The sequence below is a fragment of the Solea solea genome, chromosome 1 (genome assembly GCF_958295425.1).
Source record: "Solea solea chromosome 1, fSolSol10.1, whole genome shotgun sequence".
In the NCBI taxonomy this organism is placed as follows: Eukaryota; Metazoa; Chordata; class Actinopteri; order Pleuronectiformes; family Soleidae; genus Solea; species Solea solea.
The window spans coordinates 35,893,144-35,920,486 of NC_081134.1; the positions used below are offsets into that span (position 1 = coordinate 35,893,144).

Below are 27,343 nucleotides of genomic sequence, written 5' to 3' on the forward strand. Positions count from 1 at the left end.
GCCCAGATTGGCTGCCTTTTTAAACTTTATGGAGATACAGGATCTCTGGAAATCACTGAGAGTGACCTTCGGGTTCTTGGTCACCTCTCTCACTAAGGCTCATCTCCCTCGATTGTTCAGTTTGGCCTGGCGACCAGCTCATGGAAGACTCCTGCTTGTGCCAAGCTTCTTCAGTTGAGAATCCACTCTTGTGCTCTTGGGAATCTTCAGTGCAGCAGATTTTTTTTGTCGCCTTCCCCAGATCTGTGCCTTGCAACAGTCCTGTCTCTCAGCTGTGCAGGCAGTTACTATGACCTTGTGGCTTTTTTTTTTTTTGCTGATCAGCTGTGGGGCCTTCTATAGAGGTGTGTGTGTGCCTCTTCAAATCATGTCCAATCAATTTTATTGACCACAATCAAGGTGGACTCCAATTAAATTGTAGTATCATCGCGGCAACGATCAAGAAAAATGGGACGCACCTGAGCTGAATTTCAAGGGTCAAAAAATATAAAATTATATAAACATATAGGGTTTTGCATCATGCGGTCAAAGTGCGTGTCCGAGTGTACTCCATGTACATTATATAGCCCACTACTCTCTGACGTCCCCTGTCAGAGAGATTGCGGGGCTTTTAGACAGTTATCTGATAACCTGACGACACAATAGGTGAAGAATTGATGCAAAAAAAAAAAGGGAGACTTTTACATACGCATACATGCGCTAACCATCAGTAATTAACAAGGGCTGGGGGCAGACATGCCCTTGATGGGTCATAAAAAGACCTTATAAAGAGGGGACAAGGAGTCTCGGCGATAGTCGTGAGGAGCCGTCTTTGCATTTCATCATGCTCAAGTCTCAAGTCTTTGATGAGTCGTCAAATATTCATAAGAGTGAGACTGCTGTCCCTCAAGAGCCACTGAAGGTGTGTTCAGGATCTTTTGATCAGACGCTGCAGCACGAAGCGGCAACAACCGACCCCTTTTTGACACTTTATCTGCTAAATTATAATTTAAAAAATGAGGCAAATGCTTGCTCGTGTGCTCCTCTAAATCATAAAGTATCGGTCAAATAGGATTCTGTGCAAGTTTATTAAACAAAGCTTCTGCATTTTAAATACAAATTTGTTGTAGAACTTAATCTGCATAATGCGGTAGAAAGCTGAGCCAATTCCAGCAGATTTAGGGCAAAAAGTTGAGGTACACCCTGGACACGTTGCCAACCATTCACTCTCACACCTATGGTCAATTTGCAGCGTGCAGTTACTCGGACCCAGTTTTAAAAAAGTCGAGTTTTCTGTGTGGATAAAAAGCTAATAATGGACTTAAGAGACCCAGATATGTGGCAGAAAATGACAATTTGTGAGTAGATTTCTCTCACTCCAACTGAATAATTTCCTATGATGCAAATTTGGAAAAGATATTTTTAACTATCGAGTCGCCCAAAGTCATTGTTAACTTCTCCATTACATGTTTATGTCCTCTGGGTGTGGTAAAGAACTTGTTAGAGTCAGATTTTCCAAATGAAACTCCAGAAGTGTTGTTGTGGAGGCACAAACTGACTTCCTCTGATATTTATTTATTATTTTTTTTATAATATGTTAAGTATTTAATATTCATTGCAGTGATCAAGGCATTCGTTTTGACATCACTACTTTTTTTTATGCACATAATATGTCTTAGGGATGTTAATAAGTTTGACACTGCAGTATATCCACGGGCTGCTATAATGTGCCGAAACCCTGCAGATTATGTCCACACCCAGGCTTCCGGGCTCCTTGGGGGCGTCCCGCTTTATCATTTCATTTGTTGGGTCATAAATCTGTCCAGGCTCACAGCAGGAAGCAGTTTGAGCCTCTTACCAGAGCGAGAGAGGGCGCCCCCTCTGTCATGTCGCCCTGCGAGCCCTCTTACCTCTCATTCCTGCCCTGTGACAGAGACCCACAGCTGCTGCGTGGACGTCCACATCCCTCACTGTCAAAACATGGCAGCCACCCAGGGCTCTGTTCAGTTGTAGTAGCTGCTTACTACCTGGGAATGCTGCCAAGGCTTCTGCAAAGAGATGCTGTATGTACAACAGTCACAGCGTGTGACACTAATCCCTCTCCAGCTGTATTATATGTGTGTGAATGTGTGAATACCCAGTGTGTATACAGTATGTGTATGTATGTACAGTATATATAAAATCAGATGGTGCTGTCTTTCCCTTTCTCTGACCTCGTCCTGTGGCCTCCTATGGAATCTAAAGGAACCGACTAAAACTTCCGATTAACTAATCAGGTCTGAATGACTGTGGTTAACAGCCGTTAGCAGGTGAACTGATGGGGACCAGAGGCATCTCTGTACAAAGATCACTTATTTATGGCCCCTAATCTGGATGATTTATCTCCAGGTTAGATCACATGCTGCTGCTCTGACAGTTCGCAGAAACTCCGCTTGGGTTTATTCAAAGTGTTAGACGAAGACAAACCTCTGCAGGTGTGAGGCGGCGCTGAGAGCTCGTCTGGAGAGCAGTTGTCACCTCAGGTTAAGTCCTGGCAGCTATGGCAAAACACATGTTCGGTTATTGCATATAACAGTCGCAACATTTGGACAATGTGGGAAGCCGCCGCCTGGAGATTTTAATAATGAATGAATGTTCGTATTGTTGTGTTAAAATATCCTTACTCTACCCCCGGAATGGCAGCAGTAGGTGTGTGTGTGTGTGTGTGTGTGTGTGTAAGCTGTAACTCTTTACTTGTATACATGCATGCATGTGTGGCTGAAGCCAGTTGGAAGGGCGCTGGGGCCCCCGGTAAAGGGGGGCATGACCCGCAGCTTCACGTGTAACCGCTCCATGTGACGTACCTGTTATTGACACTGAGCATTCAACAGGGCTCCTGCGGGACCCTTGAACTTGAGAGGCAGTCCCTGGAAGCAGCGCTGCAGGGCTGAAGAGTTCAGCGCAGTTAATGTTCAACCTCCTTTGATCTCTGCTGAGAAGTCACTGAATTCCCTGAATTCCTCGCCAACCTTTGCAGCAGCAGAGAGCCTATGAATGGTTCCACAGAAGACAGCTAACACTCTCCCATGCCCTCTCTCTCTCTCTCTCTCTCTCTCTCTCTCTCTCTCTCTCTCTCTCTCTCCTCATTCCATTTGGAAAAAAGCAGAGCAGGAATAAAGCACGGTTGGGAGTTTGCTGTCAGAAAGTGCTGGAGCTAATTCACACTTCATGGCAGGGACGTAACTTTTAAAAATAGACACATTTCAGTGTAAAACCATTGTCAGAAGAGTTCACACGGTGCTGATTAAGCCTATCAGCTCCATGCAACTCTCTCTGTATTTCTCAGTAGTGGAGTGTTGACATTTCGTGTCACCCGGTGACATTCCAGCAACAGCAGCGTTGTTCTGGTAAAGCGAGGCGGCAGCAAACAGGTCGGAGTCGGACTGAAAACACAAAGAAGTCAATTCTACTACTCAATCAAATCCAGTTATCTAACAAATTGACGGCATAAACACTCCTTCTCCCCAACTGCTCCTGCGCTGCTGCTGCATACACACAAACACTCCCTCTGTAAATTGTTTACTCAAGTTGTACTTTTTAAAGTTTGTAATTTTACTTTTACTTAAGTATCTTTTTTGTTGGCCTTAATTGAAAATAAATACATTCATGCACCGGAAACTTTGGCAGTGAATGTTGAGGACAGGTGAATGACGAGGACAGGTGAATGAAGAGGACAGTTGAATGATGACAGGTGAATGGTGAGGACAGGTGAATGATGAGGACAGGTGAATTATGAGGATAGGTGTATGATGAGGATAGGTGAATGACGAGGAAAGGTGAATGACGAGGACACGTGAATGAAGAGGACAGTTTAATGATGACAGGTGAACGGTGAGGACAGGTGAACGGTGAGGACAGGTGAATGATGAGGATAGGTGAATTATGAGGATAGGTGAATGATGAGGACAGGTGAATGACGAGGACAGGTGAATGACAAGGACATGTGAATGAAGAGGACAGTTGAATGATGACAGGTGAACGGTGAGGACAGGTGAATGATGAGGACAGGTGAATGATGAGGATAGGTGAATTATGAGGATAGGTGTATGAGGAGGATAGGTGAATGATGAGGACAGGTGAATGATGAGGACAGGTAAATGATTAGCACAGGTGAACGATGAGGACAGGTGAATGGTGAGGACAGGTGAATTGGCATTATTTAATGTCCCTGAGTGAGTGAGAAAGTTAAAGCATTTGTGACCTTTGACCCATTTTGACTGACTCATTCATTTTATTTTGTTAGCACTTAAATTTGTAAAGGTTTGCCAGTACCTGTACTTTTACTTGTACTAGGAGGTAAGTAAATATTGGTTCTTTTACTTGAGTAGAATATTTCAGTACTCTTTCCACCTCTGGTTGTAAGAGTAAGTGGCATAGTTTGTTAAAATCTGCCCGGTCACTTCAGATGTTACTGATTGTGACACACTGGAGCTTTAATTGCTGTCATATAATTTGTTTTTTCATTTAAAAACCACTGTCTCGTCACCACTTGTGTCACAAAAAGTAGTGATCAAAAGAAAGGAAAGGATCAAGTGAACCGCCACGTTGAACAGCATGTCATGGTATCAGGGAAAAGTCCATTAATCATTGCCAGATAGGATGAGCTCATGCTGTTTGTAATGTTGTGTTTTCTGAATCTCACTCATCCTTTCTCTTGGATTTGTGTATCCAGCAGATCTGGTCAGAGTGACCCACTACTTTGAACTCTGGGAAATTGAGCAATGGGTCAGCCATGAGCAAATGACACAGCACTGTTATCTAGACAGAGCAGAAACTCTTATCCTGAGCTATGCAACCGTGTTCCCTCCATGTTTGGACATTTACTGCCGGGCCGACTGTTTGTCTGTTACAACCTCACACATCAAAGCAGTGAAAAAACCTTTTTCTTCGTCTTTTTTTTTAATGACAGTAAAGTGATTATGCCGCCCAGGGACAATGTGTTCAGTAATTTGCTTAAAATGTCTGCCATGTGGATGCCAGACTTTATTCTGAAAGATAAACCTCAGCAGATGTTGCGGCAGAGACGACCAATTTATCGCCCTTATGAATAATAACAGGACGGCCGCGGCCGGTGCAGTGATCTCTTTGAGTACCACCGTTGTAAAATGCTGATTGATTGTGTGAAACGGGTCTTTATTGTTCGAGTGCTTTGCGTTTAGGAGGTTTACTGCGAGGGTGATTAACTAATGGAGGGACACAATCCCAGGTAAGAGTCAGACGCCGGGGCCTGAGGCACAATGAACAGCCCTTCGCTAAGAATTCAAAACAAACGCTGCGATCGCAAAAACCTCCCGTCCTCTTTTACCTGGCAGGCGTCAGTCAGGATCGCCATCTGTGCCCAAGATGGGACGGGAAAGTCCAGCTGGTCTGACATTGGGAATGTCCTCTCGTCTTTGACATTGACGGCAGCAGTAGCAGAGAGTCGTACCAGGATTTACCGTTGCTTTTGTTTTCAGGTGTATTAGAGCTGAATGACGACATACAGATTTAGAGGCTTGATGACAAAACACACAAAGGTAACAGCACGTGTGTTTGGCTACACAGTCGCTGAGTATTAGTAGAGTAAACTGCAGCTTCTGGGTGTTTGCCAGTATAGTTTCCATACAGTTTTGTTTTATGACTGTTTATGACTGGTTATTTCTTCTCATATGCTGCTGGAATTTAGTTTAATCTTGAATAAACATTGACTTGGACGACCCGAATAGAATTTACTCCTCAAAGTCAAGGTCTCTGTGACCTTTTATTTATTTATTTATTTTTTTTGAATGTATTATCTCAACAACGCTTTGACAGAATCCTTTCAAATTTAGCGCAAATGTTCACTCGGAGTCAACAAGTGTATGTTATATAAACTGTTGTGTAGATTGAAAGTGCATCAAATGATCTGTTCATTTACATGAATTGGAAAGTGGAAAAAGTGCTCACTAAAAATAAATCTGTAAATCTGTTGTACTCATTTGTTTCAGCTTCTAAAGGTTGACATTTCAACAAAAGATAACCCTGAAGATGCAGTATGCTGAAACGCCATTCTTCAGAGGTGAGTAAATGATTGTTATCTGAGGCGAGTGTGTCTTTAAATCTTGTGTAAGCAACACAGACATATTTTTCCTCTCAGTCTTTGGACGGTGAAAATGAAAACAGCTGAACATCAGACAAAAATGTACAGTGCAGGCGGAGGTGAAACGGTCGCTCAGTTTGAAGAGTAAAGGCTGGTTTCGGTTGTCCCGTGATCTGACTGTAAGACACGACTGAACATGCCAAAAAAAAAAGGTTTGTTTTTTTCCCAAGGTTGCCCAACAGGAGCACCTTCATGTCAAAGAACAAATGGTGAGACGTCTCTGTGTGGCACCTTTTCATACACCATGTGGTTCCTGGGGGCAGTTTGACAGTTGTTCTGCCACTCAGAGAGTCAAGAATGAAAGGAGGCGGCCTTCTGAGCATGTGCACGAGCTCTTATCATCACCGGGCCTGAGGGGAAAGGGTTTGAACATGTGAACTGATTGACAGATCTTTCAAGGGGCGGCACCTTTCACACTGTCAGAAAGACTGTCTGTGTGTGTGTGTGTGTGTGTGTGAGCCCTGTGGTTTTATAGTGACATCAGGGGATTGGTGATATAATCCTCTTTCTGTACACTCGATGCCGTAATGGGTTGGCCGTACTTCAGTCGGAGCCCTCTGCACATGACAATACGAGGATATGACAGATCCCACAGGGACACAGGCCCAGACTCTCATTACGTTTCCATGCACAGTGAAGTCCAACTACAGTTGCCGTTTAATTGGACCGACTGTTGTTGTCGCAGTGTACAAGCAACCGCACCTCCACAACAGCTTGTTAGTCTGAGACCGTTTCTGATGAATCTAGCGTGTCGTTGGTGAGCGTCACTCTCCTTATCGTGCACAAACTTTAAAAATGTTCAATTCGTTGAGATGGTAGCGCATAAGCCTGGTCCCCTCGTTAGTGAAGAATGATGTACTGGTCTGGATTTCACCATGTTTTCACCATGATGTTTGTTTTGCAGCTTGAGTCGCCGTGAATGTATTTGTTTTTTTGGGTGCGTTAGTCTGACTGTGAGATTTTTAAGCCTTTTTTTAACTGATCTACAGTTCAACATTGTTCGGTTTGATTCCGGTGTCGGACGTCACGCTCGTGACTCCTCCAGTGACGACACTCTCGGCTCAGCTCGCTTGGAACCTCGCCAGAGCAGGTACTAAAAAAAGCACCAGGTACTATCACTAATGGAAAGGCGCCAATAGTAGCTGCTGGGAACTTTATGATCCTCCTCACAGGTGCAGCAGCTGACAACAGGTTATGCTGAATGAACTTGTTCCCCCTCATCATCCGTCTTTGTGTTTTTAAAGCAGCAGCTCTTAACAACGCCGTCCTCGGAGGCTGTTGAAGGCAAAATAAAAGGTGTCGTTTTTTCTCTAAGTGGCCTTGAGAGCGAGTATAACGGTGTTTATCCTGCAGCAGCCCTGCAATGATGTTTTATGAAAGCCTGTTACAGTTTTATGAACACCTGACTCCCCAAGCTGTGTATCACACAACCTTTACGTTTGACACTGCCTTCTATAATTCAGGTGGATTTTCAAGGGTGGTTTTCTGCCTCCGTAATCTGAAGACACATCATAACTAAAGCTTTTTGACACCGGTAACTCTCTAAAGGAGTTCAACCCAGGGTGTTCTTATATGATTTATACAGCTGTAATGTCTCTGCAATACATACAATACAGAGAGAGCTCCGTTTGAATAAAAACATCAGTAAACATTTCCAATTTATACATTTTCTGAATTGTTTTCCACCGACATTTCCAGAACCTTTTATTACGAGGAACGTATTTACCTGGGGGAAATAATTCCTGGTAATCTGTGTGGTTTGCGTTTCCACCGCAGTTCCAGACAATGTATTCAAATCAGGCTGATCATGTATGGGGGAGCCTCTTATAGCCCTGTTTAGGTTGTTGTTTCAGCGCGTGCCGCATATTTAGTTCCGCCAGCTTATCCACTCGGTCGTTTCGTGTCACCAACTCAAAGTCCCGCTGAACCTCCTCCTTAGAGCAAATACGCTGAAAAGAGTCTGGATCGCGCCATCCGTCCACTTGTCGTATGTACGTTTTTTTAAAATGAAAGCGAAATTAATGAGTTATTCTTTCTTTGTCTTCTTTTAAAGGTGGGTTGCCTTAAACTGCTGCAAAATGTGTTCCACCAGTCAGCACACAGCCCCGCCCCTCTCGTCTGAAAAGTCCCTCATCGTGAGTAAGCACTTCTTTGGGTTTATCCGGATCATTTCGGTCAAAATGTCCAAAATCCCGGGTAAAAATGAGCAAAGTTTCTTTTCTTTTTTAACTAAAACATATGTTTGTTGACATCAGAAAACAACACGATACAGACATCCAAGCAAAACAAAATAAAGCAGACAAAATCAGATCAAATAACTAGCAAAGACAAATAAATAAAGTCAATAAATATCAAGTGGGAGTCCACCAAACGGCCCTTTATCTAAAAAGCCATAATACACTTGGTTGTCTTTTGACGCACATTTAACTTATTACAGATATAATGAGTTGAGGGGAAATCTCAGGCACTTGAAACATAGTTAATGACTTATTATGAATACTGTATAACTACTGACTGTTTTCATATAATACCACACTTTTTTACAGTTTAAATCCGACTTCAACGTACATTTTCTGTTATTGCTTCTAAATGAAATATCATTTCAGATACAGTCTCCTATTTGTGTGGATAAAAGCTGTCCAAAGTAGAAATCTATGGATTATCTTTTGGTTTTTTGCAGGACACGTCATGTCTTTATTGGAGAGTGACAGTGGAAAACTGGGAGTGAGATGAGAGAGGTGGGTTCTATCCAGAGCCCAAAACTGTAGTGGGTGTGGAAAAAGTGACACATGTGATTAATGTGTTGCTTTTCTGGAGAATCAAGTTGCCCCCAACGTTACAGTGAGGTGTCTGTGAAACAAATGTCTGGAAAGATATCGTACATGAACCCAAACCACGGCATCTTGGGGAATCTATACTATCTATCTATCTATACTTTTTTTTTTGGGTGATTTTAGCCATTAATGCACTCTCAGAGGATTAGGGGTGCAGAGCGTGGAGCGTGGGCCACATCAGAGATACTGTATGTCATCCATTCCTCACAAAGGCTTGAATATTTTTAGTCGCTGCAATTTTTTTTTTTTTTTATATAAAAATCCAACCCATTCACACCCTCAACAGCTTTCATGCAATCATTTTTCAAGAAAACGTGGGAGTGGTGATGGTGTGGTTATTGTGGGTGGTTTAAGTGTGTGTATGTGTGTGGGTGGGGGGGGGGGATGTTGATGAAGGGATGTGCACTCCTGCCTGTGTGAAGACTTCCAGTGCTGCTGCTGCTGCTGCTGCAGCTGCTAAATTTCTCACAGTGGCAATTTCAAGGACGCCAAAATGAATTACACGTAGGGAGTCCACGTTTGGTAAAATCTCCCCGCCTAATCCACTCAATCCTGTCCTCTACAGCTAATTCCATATTTGGTGCAATTCTTATAAAGAGGCGCTGCACACTCGCGCGTGTATGGACTGTATTCCCTTATCCCCTCGCACCAGCACGCTCTCTCTTTTTTTAAATAAAAAAAGAAGTATTTGGTGAGCCCTCATGTGTGATTTGCATGAGCAATAATTAGGAGGCTTCGAGATTAAAGGCACTACAATGTTCCTGGCTGAGGAGGCGCGCAGTGGGAGGTGTCACCTAATCGACAAGTGCCATTCAGATAATAAAGCAATGAATAACAATTGCTCCCGCGTGTATTTTGTCCTCACACTCGTGTGAAGACGACGCACGAGCTGTTAAAGTGATTTTAAATGTTTTGAAGTGTGGTTAAATGAACCACTGAGAGACGTCTGCAGCGCTGACTTGGCGACGAGTGTCACAATTAGACCGTCTTTTCTGTTCTGACCGGAGACTGAAATGTGTGTCACTCTGTGACCCGCTTACTCCCCCGCACCAAAGTCCATAGAGAAAATCAGCGATTTCTACATCACGGCACACAGGAGTTGCTGATTCACTGCTGCCTACATCAGTGTCCCCACGAGCTAAAAACCATCATTTTGTCTATGGACTTTGTTGAAGCGCGTTACAAACGTCCATTTCCAGGTGGAAAAGGCTTAGCTGATGAACTGAATTGTTGTTAGTTTAAGTTTAGGCATGAACTGATAATGCTTTGGTGAGTCTGTCTAAATGTCAACGCGGAGTCCTAAGGAGAAGAGTAGTATTACTCATGTTGTGGGAACCTAAACCTGTTTACACAGTCACATTATGGGAACTTGTCTTCCTTGAGGGCACGGAAATCTAGATCGAGTTAATGTTAGAGTGACTCTTGAGGAACTAAGTCAGAGTAATGTCCTCTGAAGTCATGGAAACCAGACTGTGTGTGTGTGTGTGTGTGCTGTATGTGAACCAGCAGCCTGTCCACACTTGCTCCATCCTTCACCCTGCTCTTATCCCACAAGGCCTCGGTGCCTTTTCTCTTCTGTTGGCGTCTTATCAGGGGGACAGCTCGTCAGGGACACACGTGCCATCGTTCTGACACTGACCGCGGGTCATTGAAATGCAAACAGAGAACGCACTAAACCAAATGGGGTCGAAGAGCAGCAAATATTTGGCCAAGACCTTTTTTTTCACTGATGGAGCCGGCCTGTTTATGGTTGATGAAACAAGGTTAGAGCAGATGGTCGTTCGGAGCACTGAGCATTTATTTTGAAACCGTTTCCAAAACGGGTAAAGCCACTGCCGCAACTTGTCCAGACAGGAGAGGACACGTAAGAGCCGACCGTCCAATCTCCTCTCATTAAAAATAGAACGGGAGGAAGGTCAGCGGCAGGTCAGAAATAAAACGATTCATCTTAAAACCAACACCGTGTGAAATGAACGACTTTAAAAGATAGTTCCCCCCTGAAAAGAGCGTCAGCATTAGTCTTTAAAAGTCAGTGAAGAGAGGGAACTGTGAAAGCTGACCCTTTAAAGGAGGAAGCTGTTTTATGAAATGTCATCAAACTGTCATATTCAGAGGTTCATTCATAAGCGGGTTAACTACAGGAGAGGAGCTCCCTCTATCTTCCAAAACCAAAAAGAGGAGCAGGAAAGGCTGAGTGTTTTTTATTATTGTTATAATTATAATTATAATACATCCAGGGACGGCAACAGGAGCAAGCAAGTGCCTTCATTATACAGTTTATATTGTACTTTACCAGCTTCACTCTGACCCTCGCCTCAGGAGAAACAACCAGACATAAAAATAATACAGAATAAACACGTAAAGTTTGAGTTATTGTACACTGTCAGTGCTACTTACCAAACTGCCATCACTGCAGCATCTTGAGTACAGTATCTGTTTAGATCTTTTTTTTACAAATATTGTTTTTATAGTGTTGCACGGAATCACAATCCTACATATTAAATAAATAAGGAATTCATATGCAATGGAAAACGTTCCCATTTGATTGAGCCTGTATTTACAGTAAAACACGAGCATACATAAATATAAATGAAAATATAACTTATAGTCATACATTTTCTTTTAATCAAACTCATTTTTATTTATATGTTTGATTTTTTTTGTAATTTTTTTCTCATTTCTAATTCTGCAAATTGTATTTTTTGCAGATTTACTGATTCATAATAAACATGTTCCTCATTTGCAAACTGGTGTTGGTGCGCGTGTGTGCGTGTGCACGTGTGTGCGTGTGCGTGTGCGTGTGTGTGTGTGGTGGTTCAAACCACAGTGACATAAAAACAAAGTTATCACAACCATCGAAAAAAAATGTGAGATTCTGCAAAACAGAAACTGTGGGCTGCTGCGGGGAAATAAAGTCATGTGATCACAGATATTTTTCTGGATTAGACGTGGTAAAGTGATTAAGGGACTACACTAAAAGACAATACTGTCTGTCTGTAGACCTGGAAGATAATGTGATGTGAAATTTACTCTTCACGTTCAGATTTATATGCTCATGCTCACGTGTTATCAGATTCATGTTGGACAAAAAAGTGTCAAAATCCATGGAGCAGGTCGCCCGATTTGTTCTAGGTTTGTGCTTCCTGTTGAAATAGGCTACTTCCTGTCAACACAATATACATTTCTGTGATTTTAAATAAAAAATAATGCAAATAATGGGTCTCAAACTCACGGCACGGGGGCCACATGCTGACAGGAAGTAACTGCATTTTTGAAACATGCGCAGAACAAACTGGTTAGTGATAAGTGGATTTTTATTACCCATAGTGCACCTCAACGTATGAAAAATGCATGAGAACATCTGCATTTCCATGAAGAAGAAAAAAAAAGCACAAATTCCATCTAATTAATTTGTGTTTAAAAGCTCCAGTGAGTACAATATTTACAACGACAAAAAGCCCTCTCTTCATGTTTTGGTTTTCATGGCAAATTAAGATTTTATTTGCATATGTGAAATGATGATTCCACGCAGCTGGAACACACACACTTTCCTCTGTCATAACATTTCCCTTCGGGAGCTCTGTTGTGATCCGACTGACTCGCCTCTTGAGAAATGATGCATTTGACATTTATAGCCGCGGCACATCCGTCCCTGACGCACTCGCTGTTTGCTCTTTGTTTTATTGAGCGTGATGAGTCAGACTTTCCCTGCTACTGTCCAGGCGCGGTGACTCTGTTACCACGGCGATGTATCCTCCAGACAACATTCGCAGCCCAATTGATCAAATGGTCAATTTAGTCAGACGGAGGCACACAGAGGCACAGGCACAGGTTTGACTTTCGTCATTTCACGTATTAAATGACGGCCGCTGGCGTAGTCTGTGTCTGAGTCTCCATTCATCATAGCAGTCCATCAAGACTTTCCATCATTTTCACTGAACACACAGCAGAAATCCACTAATTGTCTATAATGGTGCAAAGTCAGGACGGAGCAGGGCTTGTACGTGCTGTGATTCCGGTGTTAAATCATCCTCCACAAACCCTGACATGCCAATAATGTCTTTCTGATCTCTGCTCTCAATTACAACCTCATTGATTCTGTTAAAAGTGTAATTATTCTGATATTCTCACTCGCTCATTTTTTTTACCGATTTATCCTCCAAGTGAGGATCGCAGGGGGCTGGAGCCAGTCCCAGCTGACACGGGGCGAAAAGGCGGATCGGCAATGGACAAAGACAAACAACCATTCACGCCAACGGGCAATTTATCATATTGGTACAACACCACCGTAAACATCAATCTGTCCGTTGTCTACCACTTTACCATCACTGCTGGTGCTACCTCGTCCCATACCTCGGCATTTGTTTTTAAAAGAATCGGTGAACACATCACCTTGTCAGCATCCATTTTTCATGTGTTTTTAATTATCGCCAATCGAAAAAAAAGCTGCTCTGTTTACTCGTATGTGACAGTCATTTCCTTTGCCTCGCTTCTTCCGACAATGGTTTACGCTGCTTCTTTTTATAATCGCTAATAGATGGTAGCGGGAGTGGAGACCACCCCCAAATTTGCCCGCAACAAGACACTTAGCCATCACAATGACTCCAAAGCTGTTAAATTAGATTAGAGATGTTTTTGGACTGTGAGAGAAAGCTGGAGAGCCCAAACACACAGGGAGAACATGCAAACTCCACACAGAAAGCCCACAGTCGAACCAGGATTCGAACCGGTGGCATTCTTGCTGTGAGCCAACAGTTCTAGCCACTGTACCGCCGGGTGACCCATTATCATAATACTTTCTTTTTTTTGTTATAAAAGAAAATGAAGATCTCAGTGACACTGATTATCCATAAAGCATGTTAAAAGAATAAGATGTTAAAAAAATATTATATTAAATTAAATTAAACATTTGTTGACTATGGATTCCCATCACTCCACCTTCTATGTTTACGTCTAGTTTTATATCAGCGATCCGACCCCCACCACTACTTGGAATCTTTGGTGATCCTGTGAATCATTCTCCTCATTTGCTTGTTCCCAAATATGCTGGTATCACTGCACACATCAGCTATCAGCCATCTTCACGTCTCATGACCCAACGTGTTTGTTGCTGCAAAATACTGTCGTTTTATATTTAGAAATGAGAGTGTAGTAAAAACAACGACCCATTTACACAACACAATCTTAATCTTTTTCTTGGCTGAACAACAGTGGTCTGCAGTGACAACAGTGAATCTGGGCTTTGTCGGGATCATCTGTAGCTTTAATTAGGAGACTCCACACAGGCAGTATTTTTAACAGGCTGTTTTAAGGCCTAATGAACAGGGTGTTGGGTCAAACTGAACGGTAATGAGGCAGGCTGCTTAGGGATGCAGCCTTTGATTGCCCATTCATCAGCACATTCCTCTCAGCTTCACACAAACTTTCTATTTTGTCCCCCATCCCTCACTATCTCTCTCACTCCCCCCCCTCTCCCCCCCCCCACACACACTCACTCTGTAATTACACAGCAGATTCAGCCCACAAGCAGCTGAGCGAGGACATTCGCGGAATATACACTCACATGCACGCTAACCACACGTTTGCACACTTTCCCTCATCCTGTCAAGGTACATCAGGAAGAGGCCATTTGCTCATCACTCTCTAAGTAGTGGTGCCGAGTGAGACGCGGGGAGGCAGAGGCGGAGACAGAGAGAGGCAGAGGTAGCCATTAGTGGAACATCTTGGGAATAAGTGTGTCTCCACAAAGCAGAGGGTGTTGGTGTTTGAGTTTCCTTTTCACTCTAATCTCTGTGCTCTGACTGATAAGTGGTACCAGTCCTTTACAGCATAGATTAAAGGGTTCCAGTCTTGGGGTTTTTGTGTGTGTGTGTGTGTGTGTGTGTTGCTTACGTCATTTGATAGTGGAAAGAAATGAAACAAAAGCAGATGGATGATGGAAATCGTCATCGTTGCAATTACATGAATGCATCATTTTTATATCAGTAATGGTCTGTATTGATATACGGCTTTTCTAGTCTTGATGACTGCTATACATTCACACGGTGCCTCTATTGGCACTTTTCCACTATACAGTTCTAGCACGACTCTACTTGCTTTTGCATGAGTGATAGTACCTGCTACTTTTTAGAGATGATACTAAAATGTGACGTCGACAGGCTGCCGGCCACTGATTGGTCAGAGAGTGTCGTCACTGACCTCTCCGCTGCTGTAACCAGTGAGACAGATGACTAAAGAGAATTAATACCTCTGTTTTATTGACTTCATTGTCCTAGTCTTCTGTCGTCTCTTTCTTTTTTTTGAGGTTTATTTGCAGTTTAGGCAGTTTTTACTGTATTGAGTATTGATTCTTCCACTGAATGGACCTGTATGCAGAGTAGTTGAACCTGTTGTGATACAGTTCCCCGGAAAAACCCGACGGATCCGTAATATACATCACAAACTACCATTTTGTATTCGCTTTGCAACAGTTTGAGAATCCCTGAATTGGTGCAATCCTCAAACTTGTCTATAAATAACAACATTATCTGCCATAAAACCATACTTGCAAACACATCAATCAAGAGTGACACCTGCCCGCGGCACTAATCAATTAAACACACTGAGCTGTTCACAGGAAGAGAGGGTGGCAGCCACACTTAAACGCCGCTCTGACAGATGCATGACATAAAATTCAACATTAAAACATCATTGGTCAATAAAAGTGTCACATCCACCAGTCTGTCACTCCGTTCCTCAGCTCTAACGCACAGTTAGGCATCACATCAACATGGTTCGGCTCAGTTACGCCGTGAGTGACAGAAGTCGTGACATGTGGGAAATAATAAAGCTGTGATGGTGGCGACTTATGACCTCAGCGTTCTATATTTCGCTCTGAGCCTCTGACTCTAACGTCCCACTGTGTCCTGCAGGAAAAAACAATTATCCATAGCACATGAGCACAATGTTTTCCATTCTTGTATGGAAAGATACAAAAGACTTTTCTTTGTTTAGCTTCATATAAAACAACAGTGCATGCAATCAAATCAATTGATCAGGGACATGAAGGGAAGTTTTGATTGTTCTGCCCTGTTTTTTTTCATCCCACTGGTCACGTGTGTGAAATGTGTGACATTTTTTTTATTTTGTTATTATTTTGTTGCGTTTTCTTCATTCCCTCGTTTAAAGTCAGTGGAGAGTGAAGTCAGTAACTGTGGAGTGCTGTTCCAGGTTGAAGACGTAAGGTTTCCTAAAAACTTTCATGGCTAACTGGGTTAGCCTAGCTCTTAAGATGTGGTCACGTGACCAGATTTCTTGCCCCGATTTTACCCACGATTCACAGTTGGACAGAGTCTGCACCCGTCAGCACAGAAATCTGTTAGTGTGTGAGCGTAACAGACCCGACCCGACCATGTTTGAATCTTCTCAGCCGACACAATGGGATAGTGTGTGCTGATTGCCGCCCAAACTGCAAACACGTGTTGCCAACAGTCAATGGAAAAGAGTAGGTGGGAGACAGGAAATAGCGTCAGAAGACGACAGGAAATAGTGGGAATATCCAAACTGTCGCTCTTGCGAGAGTTTGATGTGTTCAGTCGGCTTTAGTTAAGCCAGAATTTGTGAAGCTGCCAAAAAAAAAAAAAAAAACTCCAAAGTTTACTTTCCTTCTGGTCAAAAACTCATTTAAATGTCATTTATTCCTGATGATTAAAAGGTTACCTGCTGTACAGATCATAGACCGCTTCCAGTGACAGGAGAACAATCTTTCCACCAAAGACGCCTTGAAATATTCATCGTCATCACAAACTATTTTCTCTCTGCTCAACAGTTTGAGGAGCACAGAATGCGTGCAATACTGAGGCAAAAAGTCCTCCGTCACATTTCACATTTAACTTGAGCTGCCGTCAGTTTAACAGATTTCAGATTGTCTGCCGGTCATAGGAGAGCCGTCTTTCCACCAAAAAGACCTAAATGAACTGGTTAACTGCTGCCGGCGTAGCTGTGCAGAGCTAAGATGGCTGCCAGTAAAGCGGGAGTAATTGTTGAGGAACGGCCTCTCGGTGGCTCTCAATTATCAAGCCAATTTCTTCCTTTTATGGATTTCATTGTTTCACTTTAAGCACAATGGAGGCACCTGCCGAGGCCATAAGTCATCGCTAACGACGCTGCGGCTGTTCTTCCTCCATGAAATATGATTTAATTTACCTTTGGTGGGCATTCGTGAAAGTTATAAACAAACAACCAATCATGGCACAGTGTTGGCACCGCAAGAGAAGTACAATTAAGCCGTCATTAGTCACTTTTACTAATGAATGATGTGCCAGTGTTTACCAGGATCTGCGACAGGTGTGACAGTGGGTATTGATTCATTAGTAAAGCGGACTGTACACAGCCAATAGCCAATGGTGGAGCTTTGAAACACCCTCCAGACTGACTGCTGGGAAGCAGGTGGGCATCAGCTGCCCTCATACATCACAGCACTAACAGCCTCATCTGCAGACAGTGGGGGTGAGCGAGGGAGCTGGAAAAACTATCAGCAGAAATTAGACAAAAAGAGAGAAAAGCAGAGATTGAAAGAGGGGACGGCGAGCGCCTGAAAAAACAGATCAAACTGGTGAAAGGAAAAGAGAAAAAGAAGAGTGATGTCAGAAGAAAAAGCCGCCTGTAAGTGAAACAAAGGAGTCAGCTGCTGGAGTCGTGCACGAACAGCTGGTGCCAAAGACAGAGTCGAGGACAAAGTGGGTTCTGTTTGGACTGGAGTCGGGCCAAAGCTGGGCCGGGTTAGCAGGCAGGGAGAGCTGCCAATGCCAGAAGAGGCCTACGGGAAGATCATTATATAACCGAGAAGGGAAACCTCACAGGCACAAGTGAGATGCTCTTGACTCCCTAATGATATGACTCGGTTTAAACCCATGTCAAAGGAGTGGGGGGGGGGGGGGGGAGACATCAAAAAGAAAGAAAGGCATCTATAAAAAGAGAAGGAGCTGAGGACCGAGGAGAATGTAGTCTATTGTTTATCCATTAACCACTGCTGCAGAAACCACGGTGCCTGCACTTCTTCACTTTCTCCCACTTCAGAAAACAAACCACCCACTGATTCATATGAATATATAATTATACTATATGGAAAGTCTCACAGCACAGGTACCAGAGGCTGGAATGGAAAATATGACCAGAAACTGCCCTTTTTGATTCAATCATCCCGTTTTCACCAGTTGTGTGCAGGGAAAAATGTGGTTTTGATCCTCCTTTCTGTTTCTCCCTCTCTTGAAAAAAAAACAACAAAAAACACACAGTTTTGCATCAAAAAGTGAAAATCTCCTTTGTTTTCGGCCCGAGTATCTAACAAAGAAAATATTTATTTCATGGAATTCAACATGTGGCGCGAAATAATAAAATCAGCGCCCTCGGATCAAATAAAAACAACGTCACTGCGAGTTGTTGTTTTTTCTTCTTCTCACAACTCAGAACAAACAAAGAGCCATTACTCCTCCGTTTTCATACTGTTAACTTAGAAAACTTTTAATGAGTGGTATAAAAAACAGGCACTCAACGTCTACTTTTACACCGCTGACCTCCGTGCTTTCCCCTTTTCTGTCAGGTATTTGACTGAGTGCCAGTCTTTCTCTTATATGGCCTGGTGTAGAAATAGCGCTTGTGCAGAAGCGACTTGTGGATTTTCCCCCCTATGCATTTAAAACCAAACGCCATTGTCCCCTCCTCTCTGAGCTTTAGGACAAGTTAAAGGCCCGAATGTTTGGCATTAGCACTTTTTTTTTTTTTCATACCGGGGCCGAGCTTCTCTGTAGGCTCTTTCATTAGGTCGTGAGGCACCGAGCCAATTTACAAGCTACAGAATTACATAAGAGAGGCTTTTCAGAAACACTGCTTCATTTTGCCCTGTGTGTTTCCATGTCGTAAAAAAACATTTTATTTTACAGTTTGGATTGATGCACGGTTATTGCCGTAGAGAGTGGGGGAGTTTCTCAGGCTGGGGCTGATGAAATCAACGATTTTATTGTGTGTTCTTGAATGTGTCGCGAGGCCTCACAGAAGCAGGACTCAGCCACACTCGTGAACATCGGGGCTGCACCAGTTGCTCTGAGCATCTCTGTGCCTCTTTGTGGTCATTATGCTTCTCCTTATTGTGGAGCGCTTTGTTCTTCCCTCACGGTTGTTTGTGTCTTCACGGTCATTTTACATATTCATGTTCCTCTCTGGTGGCTGTTGTTGTAATCGTAGTTCAGTGTTTCTTCATCATCCTCTGTGTCTCTTTGTGGTCACTCCTTCATGTCCGTATTATGGACATTTTCTCTCTTTCTCTTCATATTTACATATATCCATATGCATTTCTCCCCCTTCCCCCCCCATCCCTGTAGTTGTTTTGAGTCCCTTAATGCCGGGTTTCTGCATGTTTTAGATGTTGTCCCTGCTCCATCACACCTGATTCAAATGGTCAGCTCGAAACAGGACAAGGATTGAGAAACGGTGCCTTAATGTTCAGTGTGTGTCTCCTTATTGTGGACATTTTTGTGTCAACTGGGTCATTTAACATATTTCATGTGCCGTTTCACTCTCTTTTCTTTTGCATTTGCGTCGTGTCTCTCTGTGGTCATTTTTGCATCTTCTTATTTAGGCTTCATCTTTTGTCTTAACGGTTATTTTATCCGTGTACCTTTCTACTGTTTTGTTTATTTCTGTAGTTCTTTTGTGTTCATTTTCTCTCTGTACTAGTTTCTTTCTCGGTGCTCTTTGCATCTCTGCATCATTTGGGTGTGTCTTTGTGGTCATTTCATCATCGTCTTATTGAGGAAATGTTGTTGATTTGTGTTTCTTTATTGTTTGTGTATTGATTTTGTGTTAATGTGTGACTTTCTTTTGTGCGTCTCTGTGGTTATTTTGTGTCCTTATTGTGGTGTAAAGGTTTATTCATAGTCGGTCATTTTACATACACCCATGTATCTTTCTAGTGTTTTGTTGATCTTTGTTGTTTTATGTTTGTCTCTTTGAGGTCATTTGCATCTTCTCGTTGTCGTAGTTTTATATTTGCTAATGGTGGTTTAATCTTAGTGTTCTCTGGTGTTTGTTTGTTTTTTATTTATTTCTAGTTCATTTGTGTCTTTTTGTGGACATTTTGTCTCCTACGTGTGGGCATTTTCAATCTCAGTCGTTTTGCATATCCATGCTAGTGTTTCTTTGAATCTGTGCGGTTGTTGTATTTCCTTGTTGTGGACATTTTTGTCTCTGTGTAGTTGTTTTGCTTTTCTTCGTGCCAGTGTTTGTGTCACTGTTGTCATTTTGCATATCTTTGTGCCTTGTGTGGTGCTTCCCTGTTGTTGTTGTTGTTGCTTCTCTTTGTTGTTGTTGTTTTCTTACTCTCACCAGCTGACTTCTAGAGCTAGAAATGTTTACTGACAGTCAGTCATCGCCGCCCCCCCCGTCCCTCGTCTCTCCCCTGGCCCTGTGTGTACTAATCCATCCATGGATGCTGTCATGATTAATGAGAAACTGACAGTTGTGTGGCAGCGCAGAGGTCGTTCAGTTACTAAACTCTGCGTGAATCTGTGCAGCGAGCCTCTTTGTGGTATTCCCCCCCCCCCCCACCTGTTCTGATTTCTTGGTGTGTTTTTGACCAGTTCTGTTGAATCTATCTGAAGCTGCATCCACCGGACAGCTGCACAAGGCAGCTGCTGGTCTGTAGAAAGAGTTCAAACCGCTCACAGTCTGTGGATTCATGCTGCACTTCATGCTCACCCATTGATAGCGCAGCAGTGGGGCGCTCGCCAGGACATGCCGAGACTTGTTCCTAATTGTTCATTTGGGGTTCAAATCCTGCTTAATCCTGATCTATTTTACACGTTGTGTGCTTGTTGTGCCCGAGCATAAAGGTGATTATCTTTGAGAAGCTGACACAAGGTCACTCGTGGTGTCGTGTTGACATTGAGGTACATTTTTGTTAAATTAAGTTTGTGCCAAATAAACGTCCACCGACACCTATTAACACATTTTTTTTATCTCCTCACTAGTGTTTAACAAAAAAAGCTCTGGCTGCTAAATATGCACCGTTTTAATCATCGTCACCATCACCTTGTTTGTTGGTGATGCTTCCGTTAGTGACAAGCTCGTTGTAGCGGAGTGTTAACATGATGAGCGCCGCACAACAGGCGAGGCTTGTTTGCAAGGACAGATATTCCTGAGTCAGGCTGGATTGGGAATACTGCAGCAAGTCGAACAGAACAAATGTAATCATCAGCGCCACACTGAGTAGGAATGGATCGCTTGGCAACAGTGGCAGCATAAAAACTTAAGTTGTACTGTGTGATATTAATCATGGGAACAATCCAAATGATAAAACATCCTTATAAATATGCTGTTGTTGCTTTAAAGGTCTGAGTTGTCTCATACTGTTCAGATAAATGAGATTCAATCTGACCTATAAAATAGTTGATACTGGACACCTCATTAATATAAAAGTCATTTGTATGTCAGCAACACTCTGTTTCTCATCCTCCTTGTCGTGATGCGACAGAGAAAGTCGCCGACTCTCCTGAGACAAACACACTCTTTTGAATTTAAATCACCTGACGCCAGGATGAGAAATGTGTTTTAGGCTTTTTCTTAAAAGTCATAAATAATAACTGCACATGGAAAAGTATGTGAAACATGACGCGCGTATGGCAACATTACCATGGCCTGCATTTTGAGTTATGTATTAATAAATTAACACGCTTGGATCGGTGGATGGTGAGAGATTTCACTTCCTCTTTTGCTCCTTTCATAAGTAACTGCCAACACTGTGATGATCTGTCACTTGAACTTAAAAGTGTAGCGTGTAACTTTTAAATACAAGCATCAGGCAGATTAAGTCAACATTTTGTGAAAAAAAAAAAAACATAATATGAAAAAAAAAAAGATATTTCATAGAATTTCAAAATAAAAGCGTTTGTTTTGGTATGGAACGATAAATATTTTACGATAAATATTCTGCTTCTGATGCAAAATGAATCTGTAGATGAAACTTGCGGCCCATGCGCAAGTTGCCCATGGGCTGCAAGTTTGAGATGCCTGATTAAGATCTTGCCTGGCAACATTCCCGCACTGCTTAAAGTAAATTATGTATGACTGAAAACAAAGAAACTCCCTCAAAAAAGTTTCAGGAGTGAATTTTACTCTGTGAAACTCTTAGCAGTTTGACAGGATAAAAGCTTCTTGCCCCGCCCACCTCTGCGCTGCTGTTGTATACACACAAACGCTCCCTCAGTCAGGCCTGATAGTATTTCTTGAGAGCTCATTTTCAGATGGACACGCGGTTACACCGTTTCTGCTCGTATATAATAACATCTACAACGACGAAAGTTACGCGCTGCTGCTTTAAGTATTAACGTGTGAGAAGAACACACAAAAAGGAATTAATGAACGCTGGTGAAAACTATTGCAAATAACACATTTTATTGACTCAAAACTCTTTTTTTGGGGGGGGACTCCAAGTGTTCTTTGATGTCTCTGATCTGAATAAAAAACGACTACGTGTGAGGCAAATTGAATAATAACACAGCTTAGCATAATGGATTGGTTTAAAATTCATTCCTCCCCTTATCATAGCTCGCAGGACTGCATCACAGCAGGAGACTAAGCAAACTGAGTTGTAGTGTTTTCTTAGGAAGCCGCAGCTTCTTTTTGATCATTTACTTTCACCCTCACACACATTGAACACCTCCGGCGAGCTGGCACTTCAACCAGAAAAGGTCTCTCCTCTCAGTCAGTTGTACTACAATCCTCCCTTTGTTTTCTTTCCCTCTAATCGCTTCTTTATCATTTCTTCCTCTGTTAAAGGGCATGCAGTACTTGACTGGCCGTAAATCTGTTTGGAGACTAATCTGCCACTACCTACCAGCTGCTCTCTTGGCACTTGCCAGGGCCAGCATTCCTGTTGCCATGGAGATAACCAGTCACGGCAGTTACACATAAGGCCCGGGAACCGCGCCGAGCAGGCCGTGTGTAGCGAGCGTGTGCGAGTGTGCCTGGAAAATGTGCTTACGTATTATTAGAGGTCAAACCGTGTGGCGTGTCAACTGTAAAGAGAAAGAAAAAAAAAAAGGTTCATGATTAACTGCCATTACGAGCTGTTTGTCAGTCTGAGTGAGTTGAGTGGTTCCACGCAGTATGGCACTTCTCTCTGTACACAATGTGCACAAGACAGTTGGCCCCAAAGTCAGTTGGACGTTGCCTTTTGTGCGATTGTCAAAAGTGCAGAACACCGAGTCTGTGCGGAGCTTTATCCTGCCTGCAGGCTCAGGACTGAAGGGGACAAATCCTCTGAAAATAAAGCTCATACACAGACGTTTGTCAAATAAACATCACCTGTGTCGATCTGTGCCGTCACCTGCGTCGTCTTATCAGCCACTTGTCCTGCACCTGTTGACGGTCTTGGGTTGTGGTCACCTGAAAGGCTCTTGTTTGGTCCAGACATATGAAAATGTCCTGATTACTTTCTAGGTGAAATGTCATTTAAGTGTTCATTAATCCACGCTACTCTGTGTTTTGGTGAAACATGCATACATTCTGCTCCAGATACACTTTAGTTTTCTAGAAAAAAAAACAAAAATAAATACACCACTCATTCCACACTTTAGTTTTCTAGAAGAAAAAAAACAAAAATAAATACACCACTGATTCCAAATCTGCAGACTTTTAGAAACAATTACTCGATTGCCAGCATTTATTTCCTGATTGGTTCTTATCAGCCACAAATCGACCATGAGCCGTGCAGTTCACACTTTTAGTTTCAGTTTCACCTTGTCGCTGGTCTAACAATAGAAATGCATGCTCTTATTTTTCACCTTATTAATAGTAACCAAAGAACTGCAGAGAGATTAAATGCTGTTTACACCAGCAGGCACATACCCAGTGTACCTGAAAGGTGACATATGTTATGAGGTTTGTTCGTTTGTTTGGACACAGTAAATCGTTTCGCAGCGTTTGTCTTTGTCTGAAAATGTCTTTTTCATATGAAAACATAGAAAGTATGGATGTAGCCTTAGTGCCACAGATGTCTTTGCTTTCTAGTAAATGTGAGCTACTCACTATACGTTGAATACAAGATGGTGCTGGAAAGAACTAGAAAGGCATTCAGTAAAGAATTGTATAGTGTTTTGTCTTTTCATCCACATCTTTGGGAACCCTAAAAGGTTTTGTGTGCACAACAAATTCATACTTTGGGAAAACGATGATGTCATAGCCACAAATTCTCCTACCAAATAAGTGGTAATGCTGGTAAACTTAGACATAATAATGTTAAAAATGGCACTTGTTCATCAAATGTGTGGCACAGATACTTCATAAAATGTAAAACGAAGTGGAAAAATTTGAGTTCTTGTTGTTTATAGGTTATAAAGCTATGCTTTTACTGACCCATACACTGTAATGTATACTTATACAGATTATACATGTTTTACACACATGCCGCACGTCTCCTTCTCTGTTTTTGGTCTACTGTGGCACTGTTACAGCGCCTCGTTCAGGCCTGGCATATGTACTACAGCGTTTAGAGTCATTGTGGGGGTTTTCTTGTGAATGAAGACGTTTTCTGGAACCAATTCTGTGTTCACAAAAAAAGCACTAAAAGAAAGAGAAAGTTGTTTAAGTGTCGATAAGGCCTTGATTTTCATGAAAATCTATTTGGTATGTAATCCGTAACCTTGCGGCTAAACAAAGTGAAACCATCACCTCTTTTGTTATAGCTAACCAGTCTTGTTATTTCTTCTGCTCATTTGTAGGAAACTTTATTTACTCGGGTCACACGTTTCTATATGTCTTCAAATCAAAGGTGAAGCCCCGGAACATTTTTACATGAATGTCATTTTGTGTTTTGTTTTCACCTTCACTGTGTTTTCCCGGGCCCTGAGTGTGCAGCCTCAGCCACACATGTGTCACACACTGAGCTTTTGATGTAGTTCAATAAGCTGTCAGTTAAAGGTGCTGAACGTGAAGCCGCAGAAAGTTTAACTTTAGCTGCCGTGTGACTCACAGAACCCGGCAGCAGGTACGAGACAAAAGCAGAGTGAAGCTATTGTTGTCCACTGAGCCCCGGATGGCACATGAAACCTGTGCGCCGCTCGCTCTTCTTCATCTCCCTGTGTTTTCTAGGTACACTCGAGGCCTTTCACTGAACACCTCATACAAAATGTGCAAGGAGGAAACTGTGGTTATGGTTGCCGCGGAAACCAGGTGAGAGCATGTGCTCTGTGTGTGCTCTGGTGATGACATCATACATTCCATGATGTCGACATGGCAACAGTGAAAGGCAGAGAGGGGGCGAGCGCAGACGACTTCAATTGATCCTCTTAAAGACTTAAGAGACCTGAGGGGAAATAGATAAAGGGGGGAAAAAACCTGTTGTTCCCAGTATTACCTGTTTGTTCCACATACAGTGTTATTGTGTAACTTTATGAGCTGTACTTTTTTTATGTTGTTGTTGTTGTTGTTGCATGAATCAGACACCAAGTCAGTTTGAAGCACACCTGTACACAACTTGTACTTAGATGTTTATTTATTGTTTATTATCTGTTATCTTCTTGGCAGTTGACAAGCGTAACATGCTGTTAGGATGTTCATTCATAATCACATTATGCATTTTTCATGACTTGTTCAATATTAAATTGCCTCACGTGCCGATCAGACTGTCCTGTGGGCTGTGTACATGGACGTCCCGCACCCCTGACCTAGAATGTGTTATTGACCTTCATTAGTAATAAAAAAAAAAAACCCAACAACAAATATCCCACTTTCTCATTTCTCATTATTTTCTTGAACTTTGATTCACAAGCACATGTGAGTAGCTCCCACTTGACTCGATTGTGTTAAAAATTAATTATTTGGGCTCTAATTGACTTCCATAAATCAGCGCTTGTATTGTTAACATCATTATCGGTGAAGTTGCTATAAGCTTAATATCAGATGCTTCTGACTATTAGTGATGATACACACTCGTCAGCCACCTGTTCATTTACAACCGCTTTATTTTCCACATGAGGGTCGTGGGGGGGGGGGGGGGGGGGGGGGGGGGACGCTGGAACCAATTCCAGCTGACCTAGGGCGAAAGGCGGCTTACACACAGGTCGCAGTGCTTCACAGCAGGGCCGCATAGAGACAATCAACCATCCACACTCAAACCTACGCTCAATTTACAGTGTCCAATTTGCCTAATCCCCAAATCTGCATGTTTTTGCACAGTGGGAGGAAACCTGGAGAACCTGGAGAGGAGATGCACACACAGGGAGAACAAGCAAACTCCAACCGGGTCGTGAACCTGGATCTACTTGCTGTAAAAGGTAAGCGTGCTCCTCGGCCAATCACACGGCAGCATATTGTGTTTTTGCACGATCTGCTGAAATTTAATCAGCAATTTCAATCTCAGAAATGGCTGATCTAATGGGATTTTAAGATGTAAAACACAGCCATCTCTAAGGTTTACAGAGAATGGTCCAGAGAGCATCAGTTCTCTCCTTGCTGATGCCAGAGGTTAAAGCAGAATGGCCAGAAGAAATCACAGAAAAGCCACATTTACTTAAATAACCACTTATTACAACCTCTCCTGCCACTCCTGCGACCTTCTTATGTGTCCTGTGTACCTAATAAAGTGGCCAGTGAGTGTATATGACTACTGCAACTTCCAGATAAAGAAATCGAAAAAAGTAGGTTGGATGACTCATGCAGGACTACATTATGCCCTCACCCCCCTCTTAACTCAGTCCTTTATCACCTGTCTCCATCTTGTTTAGCTGCAACAGCTGATAATAGAAAAGCTGCCACTTATCTGGCCTTAAACATGGACTTCTGGTTTCTTGGTCGGTGGACGTGATTACAGCTAGATTGAAAGCACCTCATCCATACAGAGGAAAGACTATTACAGGCAGCTATTCAGGTTCACCTCTAACTCTCAGCAGGACTCGCTAAAGAGGAAGCTCATAAGCTGCTTTTCACAGGGCAAACAAAACAGCAATATGTCCTGGGATGAGACAATGAGCCGCTGGTCAATGGATCGACAGGAGGTTTTGGTGTCCTAATCTCACAATTTTACCCCTGGAGAATAGATGAGGAAATGAGTGTTCAGAGAAAATGTGCAGCATCGGTTTCATCAGAGAATATGCTGCGATAATACGCACTGAAAAGAGTCCTCTTGGAAACGTTCAATAAATTAGAGTGCACACAATAGCAACATACGCCACGTTTTATATGGATCCGCAAATGTGCAAAGTCTGCCAAGTGTCCAAGAGGGTAATTGAATGAATCTGTGATTTAATGAGTGAGGCATGAGTTTCGCCACACATCTCCAAATTAATCTTTGCACTCTGATTTGCATGCATGCAAATGCACATTGTCGGCAGAAAGACGA

The 27,343-nt window shown here is 42.6% G+C and overlaps 1 long non-coding RNA gene across 4 annotated transcripts in view; it reads left to right on the forward strand.

Annotated features, from left to right (window-relative positions):
- The window catches only part of LOC131467646 (uncharacterized), an 83,992-nt gene that overhangs the window by 41,689 nt on the left and 14,960 nt on the right, over nucleotides 1-27,343 (forward strand). For 2 of the 4 annotated variants that reach the window (XR_009241525.1, XR_009241524.1), the window contains exons 6-9: nucleotides 5,985-6,055; nucleotides 7,126-7,226; nucleotides 8,190-8,271; nucleotides 26,182-26,279. This is a non-coding gene — a long non-coding RNA (uncharacterized LOC131467646). The remainder of the gene's footprint in view (nucleotides 1-5,984; nucleotides 6,056-7,125; nucleotides 7,227-8,189; nucleotides 8,272-26,181; nucleotides 26,280-27,343) is intronic. The other 2 variants (XR_009241526.1, XR_009241527.1) reach the window with 2 other exon arrangements.